This window comes from Scyliorhinus torazame, chromosome 2, assembly GCF_047496885.1.
Source record: "Scyliorhinus torazame isolate Kashiwa2021f chromosome 2, sScyTor2.1, whole genome shotgun sequence".
Taxonomy (NCBI): domain Eukaryota; kingdom Metazoa; phylum Chordata; class Chondrichthyes; order Carcharhiniformes; family Scyliorhinidae; genus Scyliorhinus; species Scyliorhinus torazame.
In genome coordinates, this window is record NC_092708.1 from 326,877,739 (window position 1) to 326,904,130 (window position 26,392).

The 26,392-nt window shown below is 47.7% G+C and overlaps 1 protein-coding gene across 4 annotated transcripts in view; it reads right to left on the reverse strand.

Moving 5' to 3' along the window:
• The window catches only part of LOC140401086 (guanine nucleotide-binding protein G(I)/G(S)/G(O) subunit gamma-2), a 95,807-nt gene extending 72,843 nt beyond the window's left edge, over positions 1-22,964 (reverse strand). The window contains exon 1 of one of the 4 annotated variants that reach the window (XM_072489764.1): positions 22,460-22,964. The gene's annotated coding sequence lies outside the window, so the exon portion shown is untranslated. Of the gene's footprint in view, positions 1-22,380 lie in introns of all 4 variants that reach the window. The other 3 variants (XM_072489763.1, XM_072489762.1, XM_072489761.1) reach the window with 3 other exon arrangements.
• Positions 22,965-26,392: the final 3,428 nt, after the last annotated feature.

The following is a 26,392-nucleotide window of genomic DNA, read 5'->3' on the forward strand; positions in this document are numbered from 1 at the left end:
TTCGGGCACTGCATTTCTATTCATAGACCTTGAACTGAAGCCAGCCATGATTCATTTGTGCTGATGGCGTAGCTCAAAGAAGGAACGGAGTCAAAATTCTAAAATTATTTCACTTGGAACCCTATGTGATAAAAAGAGAGAACGTCCATCCCATTGAGGGTTTGTGTATGAATCGGTGTTGTATCTGTCCATCTGAGGTTGTAGTGCACGCAATTTCAGATTTCATGTGCACCGTGTTATGTTTAACCCGAGTGTGTTTAATGTTGATTCCAGTGGGCAGAAAACTACTCCATTCCGCAGTGCAGACATCCCTCACCTTACAAATGCACAACAACTAATACTGATCATTTTAAAATAAAAGAATAAAATGAATCAAGAATGATCAAAAGCTTCATGATGGACTAGCACCTGTCAATCAGAAGGCGATTAATAGGGTGCCTCTTAGGTCAAAGTTGGGCAATATTGCTTACTCTGTACATGATGATTTTGAACTAGAGACAAGAACAAAACTATTAGGCTTGCTGACAATATAACATTTGGTTCATCGTGTATGAGGTTAAGCCTCATCCAGTTTAAGGTGGTGCACAGGGCCTGCATGACCGTTGCAAGGGTGAGCCGGTTCTTTGCAGGGCTGGAGGATACGGGTGGTCAGTGCACTGGTGGGGCGCGACTCACGCCCACATGTTTTGGCCATGTCCAAAATGGTTCTGGCAGGGGTTCTCAGATGTCACGTCCGTGATTCTGGGGGGAAGGGGTGGCTCCAAGTCCGGAGGTGTCGATATTTGGTGTGTCAGAAGATCTGGGAGTCCAGGTAAGTAGAGAGTTTGAGGTATTGGCCTTTGCCTTCCTGACAACTCGGAGACGGATCTCGTTATGCTGGCGGGACTCGGGGCCACCGGAGGCGGGGGTGAGCAACCTGGCAGAATTCCTGTGGTTGGAAAAGATCAAGGAAGGTGAAATTCACCTTACGGGAGATGAGAGGGAGGGGGGAGGGCAAGGAGGAGAGGTTCATCCAGAGGTAGAAGCCATTTATTCTTCAAGGTGAGTTGAGGTGTTAGCGGGAGGGAATTAAGAGGCTGGGGTGAGTTGTGGGGTTGGTATCGCGGGATGTTGCGAGCCTGTGTTTTTTGTTCCCGTCAAGGTTTGGTCTTCTGATATTTTCATGTAAATTTTATGCTTTCAATAAAAATATTTTTTTTAAAAACAATATTACATTTGGGAAGGACCCCTGATGCTCGAACAATGACTCCAGAAGCGAGATTGGATGGCAATTGAAGGCTTTATTGGGCTAGATGTTTCCCCCAGCAGCGCCAGTACAGAATGCAGCTGCTCGGGAGACACAGACTCTTATACTCCGCTTACTGGGCTTCACCAAGATCTTCCTGTCTCAGGTACTTCCCATAGCAATGATCTTACAGCCTCAACCTAGGTGTCGTAATACCCCGAATACCGACTAACACATTCACCCACTGTTTAAAAAAGCGAGTCCAGGTCTCACGTCATACAGTGGTTGAGGTTATGGTGATACCCGTCGGTGGCACAGTGTTTTGCCTTATTACATGTCACAACTATTTACAGTATTCATTTTACATGTACGTATCAGAATGAAGCAATTAGTTGATCTGGGGCCCTGGTCGTCCTCTGTGATCGTCGCAGTTTCGGCGGTGATGCAGGCCCGGCTCGGGCATCCGTGACTCCGGGAGCATGACTTCGGCTTCTTCGGTAGCTTCATCACCCCTGGGTGGAACAAGTGGAAGAACCGATCCACCTGGGAAGGGGGCAGCCGTGGGGTGCGCTGATGGGAGGGTGTGGGTGGGGATCCAGCGGGCGCCAGGTCCCATAGGGAGACTATATCCTGCCAGCCATCGGGTACGCCACGTAGGCGTACCGAGGGTTAGCGTGAAGGAGGTGGACCCTCTCTACCAATGGGTCCGACTTGTGCGCCCGCACGTGTTTGCGGAGCAGAATGGGTCCAGGAGCTGCCAGCCAGGTAAGACCTTGTATTGTGCAATCTGATTGACCAAATCAGATATGCGGGGTAGAGGGTACGTGTCGAGCTGCGTATACCTTTTGATGGTCTGACTATAATCGATGACCATCCTGTGCTTCTCCCCGGTCTTTACAACCACTACTTGAGGCTGCTGCTAGCCTCAATAATACCTTCCTTCAGTAGCCGCTGGACTTCCAACCTAATGAAGGTCCGGTCCTGGGCACTGTACCGTCTGCTCCTGGTGGCGACGGGTTTGCAATCCGGGGTGAGGTTCGCAAAAAGGGAAGGCGGGTCGACGTTGAGAGTCGCGAGACTGCAATCAGTGAAGGGAGGTATAGGGCCGCTGAATTTAAAGGTTAAGCTCTGGAGGTTGCATTGGAAGTCCAATCCCAGGATCGTGGCAGCGCAGAGGTGAGGGAGGACGTAGAGTCGGAAATGTTTAAATTCTCTTCCCTGGACCGGGAGGTTCGCTACGCAGAACCCCTTGATCTCTACAGAGTGAGACTCGGAGGCCAGGGAGATTCTTTGGTTAACTGGATGTATGGGAAGAGAACAGCGCCTTACCGTGTTGTATGATGCTCTCTGTGCTCCCGGAGTCAATCAGGCAGGATGTTTTGCGCCCATTGATGAGCACGGTCGTCGTCGCGGTTGAGAGTGTTCAGTGCCGAGACTGGTCTAGGGTCATCAAAGCGAGTCGTGGTAAAAGTTGAAGATTTTCCTTGGGCGGCGTGTGGTCATCCGAATCGGGGTCCTGAGGCTCCAGCCAAGATGGCGGCGCCCACGCATCGCACGTGGTCCCTGGGGAACAAGATAGCAGCGCCCGGGCCCGCACGTGGCTCGGGAAAATGAAGATGGTGGCGCCCGTGGCCTGCACGTGGCCCGTGGAGAGAGTTGTGGTGGCGGCCCCGGTTCGCCCCCGGAGACAGCGGTGACCGACGGGCCTGGCATACTGCCACGAAATGGCCCTTTTTGCCACAACCTTTGCAGGTGGAGGAGCGGGCCGGGCAGCGCTGCCGGGGGTGCTTGGCTTGCTCGCAAAAATAACAGCGGGACCCCCCCGGGGTTGCCTGGTAGCCGCGTGGCACAAGCTTGTGGGGGGATGGGGGATGTATCGTGGTCGGCCGCAGGTGGGTTCCACGCTGTCCAAGGGGCTGCCGCACGGTCGGGGACGTACGCGCGGGCGTTTTGAGAGGCCACATCCAGGGAGCTAGCAAAGGCCCATGCCTCCTTGAGGCCTAGTGCCTCTTTCTCCAGCAGCCGCTGACGGATTTGGGAGGACAGCATACCTGCAACAAATGCATCCCGGATTAAAGGTTGTGTGTGGCCGCTGGCTGAAACTTGCGGGCAGTCACAGTTCCTACCTAGTACCAGGAGCGCGGTAGAATTCATCCAGCGATTCCCCCGGGATTTGTCGCCTTGTCACTAGTAGATGTCTGGCGTAAACCTGGTTTACTGGGCGAATGTAGTGTCCTTTCAACAGGGCCATCGCGGCCTCGAAATCGTCCGCATCCTCGATGAGGGTGTAGATCTCTGGGCTCACCCTCGAGTGGAGAACTTGCATCTTCTGGTCCTCCGTGGGTTCAGTTGTGGCCGTCCTGAGGTACCCGTTGAAGCACGCCAGCCAGTGTTTGAAGGTTGCCGCTGAGTTTGCCGCATGGGGGCTGAGTTGCAGACACTCCGGCTTGATTCAGAGCTCCATTCTTTAAAGTCTAGTCCAATAAATTGATGCTCGATCAATGACTCCAGAAGCGAGGTTGGATGGCAATTGAAGGCTTTATTGGACAAGATGTTTCCCCCAGCAGCACCGGTACAGAATGCAGCTGCTAGGGAGACACAGACTCTTATACTCCACCTTACTGGGCGGAACCAGCAGGCAGGTTTCACCAATGATCTTCCTGTCTCAGGTACCTCCCACAACAATGATCTTACAGCCTCAACCTAGGTACCATAATACCCCTAATACCGACTACCACAACCCCAAATAGCAGGGAACAGTAAACCTTAAAACTGGAAGAGCTGGTTTGATTAGACTAACAAATAGCAAATAACAAATAAAAGATGATAAGACACGGGAAAGGGATTAAATAGTGGAAATCTAAAATATTCATATGCTGCAAAACAACACAGAAGAGGGACCTGTTGAAACCATCAGCTCTGCATGCAACAGAGGTAAAGATGACATCTTGGGAGTGGAAACAAAAGGATTCAATATCAAACCATGAGTTTGTATAGAACACCAGTTGAGTCCCCATAGTACTGTTCACAATTCTGGTCAGAGTACTTCAGTGAAGACAGCCGGGCATTAGAAAGAATACAAGTAAAGTTACACTGGCAATAGGGCACTTGAGATACTTAAAGAACAAGGGAAGCTTGGGATCTTTGAATGAGAAATAAAGGCTTTATAGATGGAAAGTTTATTGGAGTATTTAAAACTTTGAGTGCAGGTGAATGAAACCTGCCTGACACACCCAAAAATTAAAGAGTACTGCCTGCCTCTGGGAAGAAGGAAGGTGAACAGATAGGTCTAATTTAAGCTACTTCACACAAGGGAATGATGAAGGTCTTGAAGGACTTCCAAGGGAAGCGAAGGGGATCTCAGCAAACTTGAGGGAGCTGCATCAGTTCTTGAAGAATCCTTGGGGAGTGCTGGGGAAAACAATAGGCGGAATTCTCCAGCCCTTCCCGTTGGCTGGATCTTCCTGGACCCAGCAAAGTCGACTCTCGCCTTGTGTTTTCCAACGCGGCACAGCCAAGGATTGTAAATTGCCATCGACTTTTGAGGGACCACAAGATCCCGCGGCAAGCCGATGAAGAGGTGCCTCCCTGGAGTGGCGGGGTGGAGAATTACACCCATGTATCTTCTCAAAGAACGGTCAGATGATCCGACTGCTTTCCCATCTAAAACATCGTAATTTCTATCCCTTCCTCTCAATTATTTGTTAGTATGACACTTATCGCAATTTAAATTATTTTCAGACCCAATTTACTTCATATAGATTACACTAATACCATTTTTAATTGGCAATTCTGTGCACTCTTGACAGTGACCCAAGACATGCAGGTGCACATGCACCTCTTTGCTGTGTGCCTGTCATTTGGGTGAGCACCACAAATGCCTCACAGCCCCAGGGACCCAGGTTCAATTCTGGCCTTGGGTGACTGCCTGTGTAGAGTTTGCACTTTCTCCCGTGTCTGTGTGGGTTTCCTCCCACAGACCAAAGATGTGCAGGTTAGGTGGATTGGCCATGTTAAAATTTCCCCTTCATGTCCAAAGATGTGCTGGTTCGGTGGGATTACAGTGTTATGGGGGGTCCCTTTCAGAGGGTCGGTGCAGACTCAATGGGCCAAATGGCCTCCTTCTGCACTGTAGGGATTCTATGGTTCTGTCCAAATTACGTCAAAAGAAAATGATCAAAATCTGAACTATACAGCGGCCACGAGATAAACTGACAGACTTCCTTTAGAAAAGAATCTTCGTGCAAAGGAGTTCATCTGGTGCTTTGAAGAAAACTATTGTACTGGTTGAATCTCTTCCCCACCGACCATTATGATCATTCACAGGAAATCACTGTATTGTAACATACATGAATCCACGTGCAGTCTATAGTAACCATAAGGTGGAAAGAACGAGTAATGAATATGTTAATTTCACATGAATAAATCTCATGTACATTATATTTGCTTTATTGTTCATTATTTGACGCTGCTCAAAGTTAAAGTAAATCATTCGGCATAGTATCCAATCTGTTTCACTATAATGAGCAAATGAAACACACCCAATCATGAGGCTCTGATGAAATGACACTAAGGTGTTCAAAACAGGCAGCACAGTGGCACCGTGGTTAGCACTGCTGCCTCACAGCGCCGAGGTCCCAGGTTCGATCCCGGCTCCGGGTCACTGTCCATATTGAGTTTGCACATTCTCCCTGTGTTTGCGTGGGTTTCGCCCCCACAACCCAAAGATGTGCAGGCTAGGTGGATTGGCCACACTAAATTGCCCCTGAATTGGAAAAAATGAATTGGGTACTCTAAAAAAAAATTTACATTTTAAAAACAATTATCAGATAATTCCACAGCCTAACTCAAAGGGTTTACACTCAGAGGAACTTTTTAACCAACTTCCAATATATTGCAGAGAATTATTGTTTATTCCCTTTTTAAAAGACGGAATGTATTACAAGCCAGGGGTACAATTGACAGGTTCTGATTTCACAAACTGCATTGGTGAAACTCGAGTCATTTACAGTCAGTGCACACTTTCAGCCACTTGCACAAAAAGTACTGCACGCAATTCCTGGCGGCTGTGAGAATGCTGATCATTCCTTCCCGCCACCAAAATCCAACAGTCTGGTCGCTGAATATGGCCGTGCAAACTAATTTTTAAAATGACATGACAGGAAAAGGAAGTTTTGCAATGAAATCAAGTGGTTTTGTCACGTGAAAGGGGTAGATTTGTTATAAAAAACAGGAAATGGCATGACATTCATTAAAGAAAAAGCCTTCTATTTTACTAATTGTACCTCATGATAATGGTTTGCCAAAACGAGTTTGCAATTTGTTATGCAAATAAAACCTTTTCAGCTGCTGAATGCTGTTTGTAGCAACTTTGGGGAATTGCGTGATGATTGCTTTTAGCTATTAAAGTCGGGATATCCAAACACCTGTGCAGAATATTCACAAGGGTACTGATTATTATAACACCTTCCACACACCAGTAATAAAGGGTAACCTGGGGACTAATAAGATTGAGGAAATTAAGGTAATTAATATCAGCAGAGAAAATGTACAGTCCTGGAGAAACCAAGGGACTAAAGTCCTCCAAATTCCCCAGACCTGATGGTCTATATATCCTAGCATTTTAATAGGGATAGGTGCAGAGATAATGGATGTGATGACTAAGATTTTCCAAAATTCCCAGCAACTGGGTGCCGTACAGTACCGCTCCACACAAACCTGGACCAGTTGTAATGGCACCTGGGGGGGGGGGGGGGGGGGGACCTCAGCTATTTACAATCTATATTAATGAATGCATCCAAGTCTGCTGAAAGTGCAATGTTGGGTGATAATTCCAACTGTGGACACAAAAGAGGCTGCCTGGAGATATAGACAGGTTACGTGAGTGAGCAACAAGATGGAGTATAACGTGGGGAGTGTGAAGTTATTCAGTTTGGTGATAGTAATAGAAAAGCTGAATATTTTTCTAAAAGACATGGGGCAGGATTCTCCCTCCTGCCGCACTCGTTTTCTGGTGTGGCGAGTCCCAGCCAGCAGCAGGATCCACCGACCTGGCAGCCAGCCAATGGGGTTTCCCATTGTGGCCATCCCATGCCATCGGGAAACCCGCGGGCTTGTGTGCGTTGCCGGCGAAGCGGAGGATTCCGCCGACGGAGAATCCAAAAATGATACTTGTAAATGTTGATGGTCAGAGAGACTTAGACAAATGAACATAAAAAGTTTTTAAAGGCAGCGCCGATCTTTCGACCACCCTTAGCAACCCCACTGCAGTCTCCCGACTCCCCCACCCCCCGCCCCAAACTTACCTCTTCTCGAGGCTCCCCTCACCCCACCTCTTAAGGGCAAGTCACCCTGAGCCCGACCCCTGAATGGGCAATCTGGCACTTTGGCATTTTGGCACTGCCACCTCGCAGTGCCCCTGCCAGCATTACCCAGGCACCCTTGCAGTGCCAGGGTGAGTGCCAGAGCCCAACCACCCGGGGGTCTCCAATGGCCTGGGATACCCCCACCCCCCCCAGGTGCCATTACAACTGGTCCAGGTTTGTGTGGAGCGGTACTGTACAGCACCCAGTTGAGGCCTCACTGGGGAGGCTGTTAGTTCCCAGGCCCCGGAAGAATGCAGTGCTGACATACTTAAATGATGTGGAGATGCCGGCGTTGGACTGGGGTGAACACAGTAAGAAGTCTTACAACACCAGGTTAAAGTCCAACAGTTTTGTTTCGAATAACTGGAAGGAGCTGTGCTCCGAAACAAACCTGTTGGACTAACCTGGTGTTGGAAGATTTCTTACTGTGCTTAAATGAGCCTTGGGGGTGCTCAGTGAGGGCGCAGTCCAAATTGTGACATCTCGCGGGTTTCCTTTGAACTTCGCAAGACGTCTCAAGCGTCACAAACGTTCTTGTCGCGTCACCAAGTTGGGTGCGACGAGGCCAGTAAATCCCGCCCATGGTGTTATCTGTTCAGATGGACACACAAGAACTCTTAGTTTTATCATTGATTATTATAGTGAGTCATTTATTTTGATTGATAGGCAGGTCCTTTGATGTTCCAATAAACCATTAAAGACTCTTAAAACAATATAATAGCAATGTATTCATAATGTAATAATGTGTCTCGTCACAAAAAAACATATTACTATGTTGCACTGTAAGTATCATCAAGCTGGACAAAGACATCACAATGATGTACCCTACAGACCAATGTATCACTTTGAAATCTAACACATGCCCAAATGGATGCGGCTCTGGGATATCCAGGGACCCCACAATGTAACAAAGAACAGTGGACTAATTGCAGAGGAAAAGTATACCAAGCTTATTTTTAATGCTTCCTTCCTGCCCAAAGCCTTAAGCACCCCCTCCCACCAAGTGCTGAAGTGGACTCATTCTACCCAAACCCTGACCTGTCCAAACCCTACCTGCTGAAGACCCTGGCTATATCTGTTTACAGGGATCACAGACCTGCCTCCTCTTCTCTTGCAGTCCTGTCAGCAGCCATTAACAAACTCTTGGCTCAGCCAATTGCATTGTGTAACATATCGAATTGCAGTTTATTGAACTACCAAGAACACAAACATACACAGGATTCACGGGAAACATTTCAAAGTCCGATTTCGGGTACGTTTAGCGGGATGTTTCGAGAGGGCTGCAATTCAGGGATTGACACTGTTATTCAACTGCACGTAGCCGGTTTTTGGGGCCTGGGGAAGTTTCTTCCCATCAAGGCCACACTTTGAAATTGTTCAGCACTGAGGAGCTGAGCTCACCAGCAGTACAGTTTCCTCACAGATCAGGGCGCCATTTTGAAATGCCCCATGTCTACACCCCAGCCTCTTTCAGGGGCCCCACTTTTATGACCATCACCTTCATCCCCCCCCCACACCTTTCTGCGACCCCCTAAATTCCTCCCTCACCGCCTCTTTCATGGGCATGCCCCCCCCCAGGTCTGGACCCTTGGCAGTGCCAACCTGGCACTGGCACCCTGGCAGTGTCCCAGGTGTCCTGGCAGTGCCAGCTGGACATCTTGGCTGTGCCAAGTTGGCACCGCCAGAGCACCCAGGTGTCAGGGGGGAGCACCAGGGTTCAACCTGTCTGCCCAGACCACCCAGGGGGCCGTAATGGCATGAAACTCCCCTGAGGTGCCATAATGCCTGGTCCGCAATTGTAGAAACCAGTACTAAATAGTGCCCGGTTGAGGCCTCACAGGCATGGCCGTTCGCTCCAGGCATGACACGGTTGGAACATCATGCCCATTAAGAAATACACATCCATTTTGGATGTTAAAAAGAACACGAGTGATTTTGTATTCATCAAGTCAGGAAAACTGGGAAGTGAATGATGTGGGGTTGCTTCATGGGACTCATGGTAGTACCAGCTGCCTGGCTTCTTATTGATTTTCAGCGAAATCATTGTGCACCATATACTGGCACCTACCCGTGGGCCAATCCTCCTCCCGTTCAAATCCCCCTGCCCAAACTACTCCACTGCCGGCTGTTGCTGGCCTACCTCCACAGCCCCCTCTTTATTGCTGCAGCCTGTCCCCAGCCCCTTTCCTATACCCCAGCCTTCAACTGTGACTGGTCCCAGCCCCCAGCCCTTGGTACCTGCACTGCAGCCTGTTCTCAGCATCCCACCCGTCACAGCAACCCTCCCATTACTGCATGCCTCCCCCCGCCCCACAGTCTCCCATCGGTCCATGATATAGGCATTATTCAAGGTAACGAGATTGAAACAGGACTTATACAGGACCTAACTAAGGGTGTGTCTGGTAACGGAATGGTGCCGGATGCACTGAAATCCAAACTGACCAGTACAAAACCAGATAAATGGCCACTCTACCGTAAGCACGTGTTTTCAAAAGTGTACGAAACATTACAATACTGATATTTATATAGCACCTTTAACAAATTAAAATGGCCCAAGGCTCTTCGGGACTTGTGGGAGGAAACTGGAGCACCCGGAGGAAACCCACGCAGACACGGGGAGAACGTGCAGACTCTGCACTGACAGGAGCCTTATAAAAGAATCGATGGTCACGGACTTCTGGGTGCGGCGATGACCAGCTAAGTCGCACGTTTCGGCAGCTCCCGGTGAAACGGACTTTTGGGCTCTTGATAGGAGCCCCAACGGTAATTTTGACGGCTAAAAACACTGTGCGGTAAACCAGAAGGGAATCCCCCCTGGATACGGATGAAAAAAGGAGGAGAAAGTGGCCGGATTGCAGTGGATCCTTTAGAACAGCGGCAAGGAAGGCAAGCAAAAACCAAGATGGTGTCGGAAGGTGGCAGTTTAACATGGGGCCCTGAACAACAAGAGTTCTTGAAATGCTGTGTGGAAGAGCTCAAAAAGGAAATGAAGAAAGAGCTGTTGGCCCCGATACTACAGGCGATCGAAGGGCTAAAGGAGGAACAAAAGACCCAGGAGCGGGAGCTTCGAGTCGTGAAGGCAAAGGCAGCCGAGAATGAGGACGACATACAGGGCCTGGTGGTGAAGACGGAGACGCATGAGGCACATCAGAAACGATGTGTGGAAAGGTTGGAGGCACTGGAGAACAACGCAAAGAGGAACAACCTGAGGATTCTTGGTCTTCCTGAAGGTGTGGAGGGAGCGGACGTCGGGGCATATGTGAGCACGATGCTGCACTCGTTAATGGGAGCGGAGGCCCCGGCGGGTCCGTTGGAGGTGGAGGGAGCATACCGAGTGGTGGCGCGAGGGCCGAGAGCAGGAGAAATTCCCAGAGCCATAGTGGTGAGATTCCTCCGTTTTAAGGATAGAGAAATGGTCCTTAGATGGGCAAAGAAAACTCGGAGCAGTAAATGGGAGAACGCGGTGATCCGCGTTTATCAAGACTGGAGTGCGGAGGTGGCGAGAAGGAGGGCGAGCTTTAATCGGGCCAAGGCGGTGCTTCATAAAAAGAAGATAAAATTTGGAATGCTGCAACCGGCAAGACAGTGGGTCACATATCGAGGGAGGCACCACTACTTTGAGACGGCGGATGAAGCGTGGAATTTTATTGTGGAAGATAAACTGGAATGAGCGGGTTATTAAAAAGAACGTTTGAACAAAGTGGTGGGGCGAATGTGGGGGGCAAAGAGGGTGGTTAAAAAGGGGGGAAAGAGGAGTTTTATGTACTAATCCTGCGATGTGGTAACTTTTCTCTCTTCCACAGGTGGTGATGGGGGGAGGAGGGGAGGTGGAGGAGATGGGGCGTTGGCCATTGGGGGCGGGGCCAAGGGAGAAGCGCGGGCTAGGTTCCCGCGCTATGATAATCATGGCGGGAATAGAGAAGCAGGAAGGAGGGGGCGTCGCACGGTGCGAGCCGAGGTCACGGGGGAAGCCGAGGTCGGCCAGAGTTTGCTGACTTCTGGGAGAAACATGGGGGGAGTAATTACGCTCGCGGGGGATCTAGCGAGGGGTGGTGGGAGGGGGGAATTACTGGGTTGCTGCTGCTGGGGAGAGGGGGGAGCTGGTATGGGAGGGGATGGGCGGGGGGGGACACCGCCTGGGGGAGATACAGCTGCGTGGGAACCGGGTGAGGAGCTGGAAAAAGGTGATGGCTAATCGACAAGGGGGGGGGGGTGTAGGAAGCCCCCCAACCCGGCTGATCACGTGGAACGTGAGAGGGCTGAACGGGCCGATAGAGGGCACGGGTACTCGCACACCTTAAGAAACTTAAGGCAGATGTGGTTATGTTACAGGAAACGCACCTGAAACTGATAGACCAGGTTAGGCTACGCAAAGGATGGGTGGGGCAGGTGTTCCATTCTGGGCTAGATGCGAAAAACAGGGGGGTGGCTATATTAGTGGGAAAGCGGGTAATGTTCGAGGCAAAGACTATAGTGGCGGATAACGGGGTAGATACGTGATGGTGAGTGGCAAACTACAGGGGGAGACGGTGGTTTTGGTAAATGTATATGACCCGAACTGGGATGATGCCAATTTTATGAGGCGGATGCTAGGACGCATTCCGGACCTAGAGATGGGAAAGCTGATAATGGGGGGAGATTTTAATACGGTGTTGGAACCAGGGCTGGATAGGTCGAAGTCCAGGACTGGAAGGAGGCCGGCAGCAGCCAAGGTACTTAAAGGTTTTATGGAGCAGATGGGAGGTGTAGACCCGTGGAGATTTAGCAGACCTAGGAGTAAGGAGTTCTCGTTTTTCTCCTATGTCCATAAAGTCTACTCGCGAACAGACTTTTTTGTGCTGGGAAGGGCGTTGATCCCGAAGGTGAGGGGAACGGAGTATACGGCTATAGCCATTTCGGATCACGCTCCACACTGGGTAGACTTAGAGATAGGGGAGGAAACAGGAGGGCGCCCACCCTGGAGAATGGACATGGGACTAATGGCAGATGAGGGGGTGTGTCTAAGGGTGAGGGGGTGCATTGAAAAGTACTTGGAACTCAATGATAATGGGGAGGTCCAGGTGGGAGTGGTCTGGGAGGCGTTGAAGGCGGTGGTTAGAGGGGAGCTGATATCAATAAGGGCACATAAAGGGAAGCAGGAGAGTAAGGAACGGGAGCGGTTGCTGCAACAACTTTTGAGGGTGGACAGACAATATGCGGAAGCACCGGAGGAGGGACTGTACAGGGAAAGGCAAAGGCTACATGTAGAATTTGACTTGCTGACTACGGGCACTGCAGAGGCACAATGGAGGAAGGCACAGGGTGTACAGTACGAATATGGGGAGAAGGCGAGCAGGTTGCTGGCACACCAATTGAGGAAAAGGGGAGCAGCGAGGGAAATAGGGGGAGTGAGGGATGAGGAAGGAGAAATGGAGCGGGGAGGGGAGAGAGTGAATGGAGTGTTCAAGACATTTTATAAAAAATTATATGAAGCTCAACCCCCGGATGGGAGGGAGAGAATGATGGGCTTCTTGGATCGGCTGGAATTTCCCAAGGTGGAAGAGCAGGAAAGGGTGGGACTGAGAGCACAGATCGAGGTAGAAGAAGTGGTGAAAGGAATTAGGAGCATGCAGGCAGGAAAGGCCCCGGGACCGGATGGATTCCCAGTCGAATTCTATAGAAAATATGTGCACTTGCTCGCCCCGGTATTGACGAGGACCTTTAATGAGGCAAAGGAAAGGGGACAACTGCCCCCGACTATGTCTGAAGCAACGATATCGCTTCTCTTAAAGAAGGAAAAGGACCCGCTACAATGCGGGTCCTATAGATCTATTTCCCTCCTAAATGTAGATGCCAAGATCCTGGCCAAGGTAATGGCAATGAGAATAGAGGAATGTGTCCCGGGGGTGGTCCACGAGGACCAAACTGGTTTGTGAAGGGGAGACAGCTGAACACGAATATACGGAGGCTGTTAGGGGTAATGATGATAGCCCCACCAGAGGGGGAAACGGAGATAGTAGTGGCGATGGATGCCGAGAAAGCATTTGATAGAGTGGAGTGGGATTATTTGTGGGAGGTGTTGAGGAGATTTGGTTTTGGAGAGGGGTATGTTAGATGGGTGCAGCTGTTGTATAGGGCCCCGATGGCGAGCGTGGTCACGAATGGACAGGGATCTGCATATTTTCGGCTCCATAGAGGGACAAGGCAGGGACGCCCTCTGTCCCCATTATTGTTTGCACTGGCGATTGAGCCCCTGGCGATAGCGTTGAGGGGTTCCAAGAAGTGGAGGGGAGTACTTAGAGGAGGAGAAGAACACCGGGTATCTTTGTATGCGGACGATTTGCTACTATACGTGGCAGACCCGGCGGAGGGGATGCCAGAAATAATGCGGATACTTGGGGAGTTTGGGGATTTTTCAGGGTATAAATTGAACATGGGGAAAAGTGAGTTGTTTGTGGTGCATCCAGGGGAGCAGAGTAGAGAAATAGAGGACCTACCGTTGAGGAAGGTAACAGGGGACTTTCGTTACCTGGGGATCCAGATAGCCAAGAATTGGGGCACATTGCATAGGTTAAATTTAACGCGGTTGGTGGAACAAATGGAGGATGATTTTAAGAGATGGGATATGGTATCCCTGTCACTGGCAGGGAGGGTGCAGGCGGTTAAGATGGTGGTCCTCCCGAGATTCCTCTTTGTGTTTCAGTGCCTCCCGGTGGTGATCACGAAGGCTTTTTTTAAAAGGATTGAAAAGAGCATCATGGGTTTTGTGTGGGCCGGGAAGACCCCGAGAGTGAGGAAGGGATTCTTACAGCGTAGCAGGGATAGGGGGGGTGCTGGCACTACCGAGCCTAAGTGAGTATTATTGGGCCGCTAATATTTCAATGGTGAGTAAGTGGATGGGAGAGGAGGAGGGAGCGGCGTGGAAGAGATTAGAGAGGGTGTCCTGTAGGGGGCCTAGCCTACAGGCTATGGTGACAGCCCCATTGCCGTTCTCACCGAGGAACTACACCACAAGCCCGGTGGTGGTGGCTACACTGAAGATTTGGGGACAGTGGAGACGGCATAGGGGAAAGACTGGAGCCTTGGGGGGGTCCCCGATAAGAAACAACCATAGGTTTGCCCCGGGGGGAATGGATGGGGGATATGGAATGTGGCAAAGAGCAGGAATAACGCAACTGAAAGATCTGTTTGTGGATGGGAAGTTCGCGAGTCTGGGAGCGCTGACCGAGAAATATGGGTTGCCCCAAGGGAATGCATTCAGGTATATGCAACTGAGGGCTTTTGCGAGGCAACAGGTGAGGGAATTCCCGCAGCTCCCGACACAAGAGGTGCAGGAAAGAGTGATCTCAAAGACATGGGTGGGGGATGGTAAGGTGTCAGATATATATAGGGAAATGAGGGACGAAGGGGAGACTATGGTAGATGAACTAAAAGGGAAATGGGAAGAAGAGCTGGGGGAGGAGATCAAGGAGGGGCTGTGGGCAGATGCCCTAAGCAGGATAAACTCGTCGTCCTCGTGTGCCAGGCTAAGCCTGATTCAGTTTAAGGTATTACACAGGGCGCATATGACTGGTGCACGGCTCAGTAAATTTTTTGGGGTGGAGGATAGGTGTGCGAGGTGCTCGAGAAGCCCAGCGAATCATACCCATATGTTTTGGTCATGCCCGGCACTACAGGGGTTTTGGATGGGGGTGACAAAGGTGCTTTCAAAAGTAGTGGGGGTCCGGGTCGAACCAAGCTGGGGGTTGGCTATATTTGGGGTTGCACAAGAGCCGGGAGTGCAGGAGGCGAGAGAGGCCGATGTTTTGGCCTTTGCGTCCCTAGTAGCTCGGCGCAGGATATTGTTAATGTGGAAAGAAGCCAAGCCCCCGGGGGTGGAGACCTGGATAAATGACATGGCAAGGTTTATAAAGCTAGAGCGGATTAAGTTCGTTCTAAGGGGGTCGGCTCAAGGGTTCACCAGGCGGTGGCAACCGTTCGTCGAATACCTCGCAGAAAGATAGATGGAATGGAAGAAAGAAGGCAGCAGCAGCAGCCCAGGATCGGGGGGGGGGGGGGGGGAGGAACCAGAAGGACTCTCAGGGTTGTTAATATATACTGTATAATATGTATAGGTCGTTGCTACAGATAATTATATATTGGACTGTTAAATTATATTTTTGGAGAGTGTTACTTGTGATAAGGCAGTTGCCAATTAGGGTTAGTTTTCATTTTTGTTATTTATTATTTATTCATTTTCTGTTTATAAAATAGGTCATTGTTATTTGTGTTGTTATAATATTGTGTAAAGGATGCACAATGTACTGTGTTGGTTGACCAAATATTTTCAATAAAATATTTTATTTAAAAAAAATTGAGTATTCCCCGAGAGGAAAAATTAGATAAAGACAGGTATCTCGGAGGGCTTTCGGGCTGGAGGAGATTACAGAGATAGTGAGGGATGAGGCCATGGGTGGATTTGGAAACAAGGATGGGAATTTCAAAATCAAGTCTTTGCTTGACTGGGACTCAACGGCGAAAGAGATGTTAGGTGAGCAGTACTTGATGGGGATTGGGGATGGGGAACAGAATTTTAGCTGCCATCAATTACACAGGGTCGAATGTGAGAGACGAGGCTGAACTCAAATTCCGCCATCTGCTGTGGTGGGATTCGAACCCGGGTCCCCCAGGAATTGCCTTGGGTCTCTGAATTAATAGTCCAGTGACAATACCACTACACCACTGCCTACTAAAACCTACTTTCCACGAAATAGATTTGAATGAAGAAATGTCGGTCGAATTTTGGGATTGTACAGAGGTGCATGCATTTGAACAGTCAACTCGAGAGGTAACAGGCATTGATGAGGGTTTCAGCAGCAGGTGAGCTGAGGCAGGAGCAAAGCCAGGTGAAAATAGATCTTAATGAAGGTGAAAATATACGGTCGGAAGCTCATCTCAGGATCCCATGTGCCACCAAGGCTGTGAACCGGTTTAGTCTCAGATAGTTGCCAGGAATAGGGATGGAGTTGGCAACTAGGGAATGCAGTTTAGAGCTGGGATTGAAACAATGGCTTCAGTCTTCTATGTAGTGAAATTGAGGATATTTCTGCTCATCCAGTCCTGGATGTCAGATAGGCTGTCAGAAAATTTAGCACTAGTGGAGGCATCAAGAAAGGCGGTGGTGAGGTAGATGTCATCAGCATGCGTGTAACAACAAACACCATCCTTTAAGATGTGACGGAGGAGAAGCACATACATGAAAAATAAGAGGGGGTTCAAGGATCAATCCACCAGGGACATTGGAGGTAATAGTGCAGGCTACAATTAAATAGTCAAGGGAATCAGGTGAGATCAGTCTCACTTAGCTGGACGACAGTGGAGAGATGTTGGACATAGGATGGTGTGGTCAAATGTATCAAAGGTTGAGAAAGACGAGGTGGAAAAAATTATCCTAGTCACAGTCACTTGTGACTTTTATATGATTAATTTGGATGTAGTGGCAGGAGCATAAACCTTACTGGAGAGATTCAATCATGGAGATATGGGAAAGATGGGGATGGATTCCAGAGGCAACAACAGGTTCAAGGGCGTTAGAGAGAAAGAGAGGTTGGAGATGGGATGGATGGTAGTTTGCAAGGATGGTGGAGTCAAAAGTAGTTTGCAAGGATGGTGTTTTTATTTGAGGAGAAGGGAAATTATGGCAGGTTTAAAGGAGAGGGCAATTTCTGGAGAGAACAGTTCTGGCTATTATGGAGACCAGGAAAAGTTGGATGATCAGCAGTTTAGTGAGAATAGGGTCAAGAAAACAGGAGGTGGATCTCATGAACAAATGAGCTGCAGGAGGGCATGGGGGAGACAGGAGAGAAAGTAAAGGAAGATGCAAGTACAATGTGAGGACAGTGGGGAACATTAGAGGTAATGTGGTCCAGTGGGCTAGGGAAGGGATGGAAACAGCAGAGGCAGTGGATAAAGTGATCCTGCTGCTAGTGACAAAATAGTTGAGGAACTCCTCACACTTATTGTTCGAGAGAGGGTGAAGGAAACAAGGTTTAAGGTGCTTTGCCGTATCGAACACTGAATCACGCATCTCAAAATTTAGCTCTCTAAACTAAGTATACCTCCCATACTTTTGATTCAGTAGTGACTCAAAAATGGAATTTTCCATGTGGGGTATTTTGGGTTGTTACTGGAATTCAACTTGAGATTTTTTGAAAGAATGATTATGCTTTGTTCAAAGCTAATAACATTTGAGATATATACACACACAATAACTGTCCACATTCCTTATTAACATTGAAAAGAGAGATCTAGAATCAACAAGCTTGAAGGTTTCTTGGTTCGACAAAATATCTGCTACAATCATTTGAAGACTGTAACTAGGGGCTCAATATCACCACCTAGAAACCTGCAAGTAGGCCATAAAGAGAGAAAACCATTTCAACTGAATTTTTAACACATGGTGGCTGTTTTTTTAAATATAGGAATCCTGGCAGATAATTGGAGATGAAAGGTGTTCAATCAATGAGGTAAGTGTCTTTATTGCATTGCCTGTTGAATGGGAGGGGCAGGAATGTTTCCCTCAGGCCCTACAGATCCTTGGCAATCGTCTAATCCCTAACATGTCCAATTTAATTCCCCCTTGCGATATCTGACTATCTCCTCATATGTCCAAATCCTCCCATAGTTATCCAGCCTCCCCCCAGCCCAAATGTTTGTGATGTTCTCCCCCCCCCACTATCCAGCCTTCCCCCAGCCCAAATGTTTGTGATGTTCCCCCCCTCCCCCAAGCACCAAATATTTTCAGCCTCCAAAAAGTGATTTAAGTGAAGTTAAAACTTTAAACATATAAACACAGAATGGATGCTGACATCTTGGGAGTCCCTCTAGATCTTATCAACTTTAAAATGGAACAAAGGAAATAGAAACAGACAAACACCATCACTTTTTCGGATACCGTAATCGTTATTCTATATTTTGATACATAAGTAATGTTAAGAATCATTAAATACCACATTAACCATGAAACATTCCATCAAAACGTCAGACCGGTTAAATTTTTGATTTTTGCTGTTTGTGAGGGCCATCTCACTTGGAAGTACTCATTTTCAGCCTTATGGCCTATAACATTATTGTCCCCGGTTACCCAGGAACTATAAAAAACTAATTGAATCCCAAAGGAGAGAATAGAGGAATATCTAGAGTAGAAAACTATAATAATGAATAATCAGCATGGAATTTAAAAAGGAAAATTAACTTTACTGAATTTGGAGAGTAGGTAACAGAGAACGTAGACAATGATAACGTTGTACGTGTAATTTATCTGGATTTTCAAAAGACCTTCGATAAAATGTTTCATAATAGAATCATGAATAAGGTCAGAGAATGTGGAGTCAAGGGACAAGTGGTAGAATGGATTGCCAGCTGGCTTCAGGACAGAAAGCAGAGAGTGGCAGAAGATGGTAAGAGGTGTCCCACAAGGATCAATGCTGGGATCACTGCTGTTCACAATTTACATTAAAGATTTGGCCTTCGGAATGAAAACACCATTTCTAAATTTGCAGATGACACTAAATTGGGCTGTGAGGAGGGAATAGTCAATAGGAAGAGGATGGAAACAATAAATTACAGGAGGACCTTAATAAACTTGCAGTGTGTGCAATTATTGTCAAATGAAGTTCACCACACATAAATCTGAGGTTATACTTTTGGTGGGAAGAATAAGGAGGCCACTTATCACGTGGAAGGTGCAAATCTAGCTGGTGTGGAAGAATGAAGTGATCTTGGAGTACAAATACATACAAATGTACACCACAGGTTAGCAAGGCCTTAAAAAGAAAACCCAACGCTAGACAGAATTGAAAAGTAGGGAGGTTATGCTAAAACAGTGTTGAATCTTGGTCAGCCCACATTTAAAGTACAGTGAATTCCAGTCATCATATTATAAAAAGGATATAGAGGCACTGGCCAGAATGCAGGAGAGATTTACAAGGGCAATACCAGAAATAAGTGGATATACGTATCAGGAAAGTATGAAAAGAGGTCTCCTCTCTTGAAAAAAGGTAAAATCAAGGTTGAAAATTATGAAAAGTTTTGAGAGATTGGGTGCAAAGAGAATGTTTCGCTTGAGGACAACAGCATAATATAGAGGCCATCAATAGACAATAGTCACCAAGAAATCCAATCGGGAATTCAGAAGAAACTTCTTGATCCAAAGAGTGATGAGAACGTGGCAAAGAGTGGTTGAAGCAAATAGTATTGATGCATTAGAGGGTAAACCCGTCAAGCAAATTAGGGGAAAAGATGATAAATTTAAATGTGGATATATGGGAGGAGGCTCAGGTGGACCATAAACACCTAAAAGGACTGGTTGGACCAAATGGTCTGTTTCTGTGCAGTAAATCCCCTGTAATCCCATGTATTGCAGTGTCTCTTATTGCCATTCCAAAATGTCTCATTGTGCCACAATAATTTCTGCATTCAGGTACAAAGACCTCGTCTTAAAACATACTTGTTTCATAATCAAAAAATATAATGCATTTAATTTGTCATGCCACATCCAAATATGTTACAACATGGTACCATACTCCACAATACCTTCAATATCTGATTCTGAATGAACACTGTATTGTCACTGAGAATGGCAATAAAAGAATGAGTAATGGTGGTACCAGTTCCTGCAGTTCGGTACAGTGCTGTGCCAATTTCTTCAAATCATCCAATCCAAAGGCAACATTTATACAACTATAAATGGACCATTGTGATCATTTCTAATACAATTCAAACATCTGATTTATCAATACAAAATGGCCTATTGTTGGACAATGGGAGGCCATTGCTGTAGACTTCTTGTATTGATATTTGCATCAAATCGAACCTCCCTGTGACAGTTTAATTAAGGGATTCACAATTCAGTTAACAATGCTACATAAAAGATTACATCAGCAGCAGGTGTTGGTCAGTAATTTATTCCAGTTAACATTTCTAAATATCAGTAATGAACAATTGACAGTAGGCAAAACTTACTGCCCTATTTAAATGTTATTAAAATCAAATGCCTACTGGATTCCACTAATCTTTACATGCAAGAATGGACTGATAGGAGAAAATGTACTGTCTGAAACTGAAATTCGCCTCTGAAGTGTCTCAGGCAGCAGAAAATCTCTTCCTCAGATTGGGAGGAGTAGTGGAAACCCCATTGGGCAGTAAACTTTAGAAGATTGCCATGTGTGTTATTTCCCAAATGATTCTCATTGTGTAACAGTTACATTCCCCTGTGCACATTAAGCCTGAATACAGGACCGATTGGTTAAATGAGTCTCAAATTACACAACAATAAAAGCCAATTAGTGAATATATAAAGCAGAGGTCATTTTGAGACATGTTTGTCCACATAATTTGCTTTTTCAGATGTCTGGGGCATGTACAATCTATAACACATAATATAGCTTGCCAGCAAGTGTACACAAATCTTACTGGATCTGGAAATCCAGTCAAGTAATCAGAACACGTTATTTGACTTCAATACAAAAGAGAAATACTGCAGATGCTGGAAACCAGAAATAAAACAAAATGAATGCTGGGAATATTCAGGCAGCATCTGTGAAGATAGAAATGTAGACCAGAACTTTCATGCTGTTCATGCCAGTGGAGTTGGGATGGCGATGAGGGATGCATTGAACGAGAAACCCTTTTCGATGGACAGCGAGGATAATCCCACCCACTTTAAATGTTTCAGTGTTGGGGCCTTTCTGCAGAAGGTCTGATAACAGATCGTAGGCTTGAAGCATTAACTCTCTTCCCCTCTCCACAGATGCTGCCCGACCTACTGGCATTTTCTGTTTTCAATTCACAATATTTGACTTGATATTTTATATCAAAAACTATCCATTCCTTCATGGCACGTTAACATGTTACAGGTCACAGTCCTATGGAATTCACAAGGCATCATTGTAGCATGCAGCTATGAGGCAGTCTGAGTTAATCTGAATTTTGAAGTGTCTACATTTTCTTCAATAAAATGGAGGAGGTGCAGTATAAATAAGTCATGTGACATCACAGTATTCAAAAATAGCATTCATAGTTACTAATTAAATGCTATTACTGGCAACCAAATCAACGCCTTTTTCTATTTGATGGACTTCTCCATGCAGATACTATGATATTATTTTTTTTTAAACAGCTTTGAGTGTCGTTTTTGTACTGCCCTGTGCAGTCATCTCAACAGCTTTCCGAAGTAATTTCAATATTAAAATTGTGTTTTTGTTCTCTGCAACATTTCGCTGTTCTGGTAGCCTGGATCAGGTTGGTTTTTTTTTAAATTGGTTTACAGAATGAATTACTAAATTCAGACGTTTAACTAATTAGAATTTGAATATGAAAATACAAAGCAAAATTCACAGAGGATCCTTTGTGGTTTATGTGGTTGTCAGAAGAACAGAGCTGGTCACTGACTGTTGCTGTGTTCTTTTGTGTAACATTTGGTGATAAAGTACAAATTCCCAATCTCACTAAATTAGTTACAATAAAATCATTCTGTCCTTTCACAGCGTAGAACTAGCTCTCCCTGTCCCTGTGAACAGCTACACATTTGTTTTCTACAAGATTTCAGATTAAAGGCACTGTCCTTTCCCAACACCAATTACTAACATAACCAATAACAGTTATTGATAATATCGGTTCACGGAATAATAGACACAAATCTTTGACGATATTATAGACTCACACAACAGTACTGTATGCAAGCCAAGTCTGTTTGGGCAAAAAAAAATACATGCAATCAAGACAATTCTTCAGTGTAAGATTAAAAACAAGGAAGGACAAAGGAAAATTTACCTTGTACAGTAAACTGAAAGCAGATATTCACTCTTCTCTTCTTAAAATAGATTAAATATGCAGGAGAATCCAAGCTTACCAGCTGTGTAAGCAGCAACCCTAAGAGACGAGTCCACACCCAGCTTTGTCTTCAATCATCATTCTGTCTACAGGAAGCAGCAGATCTCCCACTTCCTCCCCTTTCTAGCGGCTGTAACTTCCCCCTCCTCCCTCTCTCTCAGCCCTTCACTGTTCCCTGTGCTCCCTTCCTTACAACTATTGTTGCCAGCAGTTTAATACTTGCTCTTCTGAAGAGATTCCACTGCTAGCAATACCCTGGGTTGCTCTCTGAGCTTCTGCTGAAGCGTTGAAGTAATTGGGGGGATTTAATCTCATACTGGAATATTAAACAGAAGAAGAAATCACTCTGAGGGCTTGCTTCCCCCTTCCCCCACCAACAGAAACCTCTATGTGACTTTTATTTTCTTCCCAGCTGATGGCATGAATGGGGTGTTCCCTGATCCAGGCTACCAGAGGAGCATTAGCAACAAAGGCTGCCCGTCTTAAAACTCAAATCGGACAATACTACCCATTTTCACCCAATCTAGTTCTTTTATGCCAGGTTTCTGTTTGCAATGTTCCTGAGGGGCACAGTGGACTTTAAAATAAAATGGATTTCCCCAGTGCTACCATGGTAACAGTGAATGACTGATTTCCTGTGTTTATGTAAATGTAGCAATGCCGCTGTCTTTGCACAGAGAACAGTGATCAGAACCTAATCCTCAGTGGTTAGAAACAGGAATCTTTTTCTTCATTTGCTCCAAGTCTGCATCTATGCTATTAAGAAGGATGTGATTTGTTCAAAAGTAAAGCTCCAGTCTTGACAGGTCCTGATACCAGTACAAATATGTTCTTTCCTTTCAGTGTCTCATTCACTTGTTCCCTCGCCCAGTAATGATTCCTGAAGTGTGACAATTGAGGATTTACTGTTGATCCCTGTGCCCCAGTGATCTCTAAACATTGTGCACTACATAGAGTAATTCACCAGTAATTCACCCTGCACATGAGAAGCCAGATTTAAATTTGTTACTGGTGTTCATTTTCTGGTGGCCATCAACAATGATTTCCACCTGTAATTATGATGATCCTTATATACATTTCTATCACAATGAGTTAACAATGTTACGTTTCCTAGTGTGCATCACATTGTTTTGCATTAACAACCATGAATATTCCTTTACATGTCCTCTCACATATGCGAACAACCCACTGCATGTGGGATGTTCTAGGGGCAGCACGATGGTGCAGTGGCTAGCACTGCTGCCCCACGGCGCCAAGGACCGGGTTCAATCCTGGCCCTGGGTCACTTCGTGTGGAGTTTGTACATTCTCTGCGTGGTTCTCAGCCCCTGATGCACTATCAATTACGAAGAGACGAGAGTAGAGAGTAATCGAGGCTTTATTACACAGAGATGTGTGGCCTCCTACAGCTGCTGCCGAAATGGCTGCAGTTCGGAGAGCACACACATTTATACTCCGCCTACTGGGCGGAGCCAGCAGGCAGGGATTTACCCCCGTATCTGTAGTACAGGGGCCTTACCGTAATACCCTCGTATGCAGTGCAGTATATACAATATAATACAACAGTGGTAACTACCACATTCACCCCCTGTTAAAAATGAGTCCAGCGGGGGGGGGAACTATTTACATACAGGTTGTCATTAGAATTTCAGAGAAGGTTACAAATTTAGACGGTCAGGCGCCTTGATCCGCTGTTGAGAGCGCCGCAGTGCTGGTGGCGAGTCAGGCGTCGGCTCGATCGTCGGTGACTCCCGGGAGCATGTCGACATCCTCTTCATCCCCAGGTGGGAGCAAGGGAAGGACGGATTGTCCTGGAGCGGGGGCTGTGGTGGGGTGCGCTGGGGGAAGGGAGGGTGGTGCCGGGGCAGAGGGGGGGGACCCAGCTGGTGCCAGTTCCCTGAGGGAGACTGTGTCTTGGCGGCCGTCGGGATACGCTACATAGGCATACTGCGGGTTTGCGTGGAGTAGCTGTACCCTTTCAACCAACGGGACCGCCTCGTGGAGTTGCACGTGCTTGCAGAGGAGAACAGGTCCTGCAGCTGCCAGCCACATTGGTAGCGAAACCCCGGAGGTGGACTTCCTGGGGAAGGCAAAGAGACGTTCATGGGGGGTTGCATTAGTTGCAGTGCACAGGATCGACCGAATGGAGTGAAGTGCGTCAGGGAGGACCTCCTGCCAGCGGGATGCCAGGAGATTTCTGGACCGTATGGCCAGCTGGACGGCCTTCCAGACCGTCCCATTCTCCCGCTCCACCTGCCCGTTTCCCCTGGGGTTGTAGCTGGTCGTCCTGCTCGAGGCAATGTCCCTGTTGAGCAGGTACTGGCGCAGCTCATCGCTCATAAATGAGGATCCGCGGTCGCTGTGGACGTAGGCGGGGAAACCGAACAGAGTGAAGATGGTGTTGAGGGCTTTGATGACGGTGGCAGACGTCATATCGGGGCATGGAATGGTGAAGGGGAATTTGGAATATTCGTCGACCACATTGAGAAAATACGTGTTGCGGTCGTGGAGGGGAGGGAGTCCATGCTGAGGCGTCGGTAGAAGTGCGGTTTACACTCCGCGCAGACCTGGCAGTCTCTGGTGACAGCCCTGACTTCCTCGATGGAGTAGGGCAGATTGCGGGCCTTAATGAAGTGATAAAAGCGGGTGCCCCCTGGGTGACAGAGATCGTCGTGCAGGGTCCGAAGTCAGTCCACTTGTGCGCTGGCATATGTACCTCGGGACAGGGCATCGGGGCGCTCATTGAGCTTACCGGGGCGTTACAAAATCTCGTAATTAAAGGTGGAGATCTTATCATTTTTGATCTTATCCCGCTGTGTGTTGTTAAACATGAAGGCAACTAACCGTTGGTCTGTGAGGAGAGTGAATCTCCTGCCGGCCAGGTAACGCCTCCAGTGCTGTACAGCTTCAACGATAGTTCGGGCCTCCTTTTCGATGGAGGAGTGCCGAATTTCAGAGGCATGGAAGGTGCGGGAAAAGAATGCCATGGGCCTGCCTGCCTGGCTGAGGGTGGCGGTTAGAACGACGTCTGGTGCATCGCTCTCGACTTGGAAGGGGAGCGTCTCGTCGACCGCGTGCATCGCGGCCTTGGCGTTGTCGGCCTTGATATGGTTGAATGCCTGGTGAGCCTCGGCCATCAGTGGGAAACCGGTGGAGTGGATGAGTGGGCGGGCTTTGTCTGCATAGTTAGTGACCCACTAGGCATAGTACGAAAAGAACCCCAGGCATCGTTTGAGAGCCTTGGGGCAGTGGGGAAGGGGGAGATCCATGAGGGGGTGCATGCAATCGGGGTTGGGCCCTAGAACTCCGTTCTGAACCACATAGCCGAGGGTGGCTAATTGGTTCGTGCTGAACACACACTTCTCCTTGTTGTAAGTTAGGTTGAGGAGTTTGCCGATGTGGAGAAATTTGGAAAGGTTAGCGTCGTGGTCTTGATGGTCGTGGCTGCAGATAGTGGCATTATCCAGGTACGGGAATGTGGCCCGCAGTCCGTACCGGTCAACCATTCAGTCCATCACCCGTTGGAAGACCGAGACCACGTTAGTGACGCCGAAGGGAACCCTAAGGAAATGGTAAAGGCAGTCGTCCGCTGCAAAAGCGGTGTACGGGCAGTCCGCCTTGCGAATGGGCTGGGTGGTAGGCAGATTTCAGGTCACTGTCGAGAAGGCCCGGTACTGTGCAATCTGATTGACCATATCAGAGATGCGTGGGAGGGGGTACGCGTCGAGCTGCGTGTACTGATTGATGGTCTGACTACAGTCAACGACCATCCTGTTTTTCTCCCCAGTTTTCACTACTACCACTTGGGCTCTCCAGGGGCTATTGCTGGCCTCGATGATACCTTCCCGCAGCAGCCGTTGGACCTCAGACCTGATGAAGGTCCTGTCCTGGGCGCTGTACTGTCTGCTCCTGGTGGCGATGGGTTTGCAATCCGGGGTGAGGTTTGCAAACAG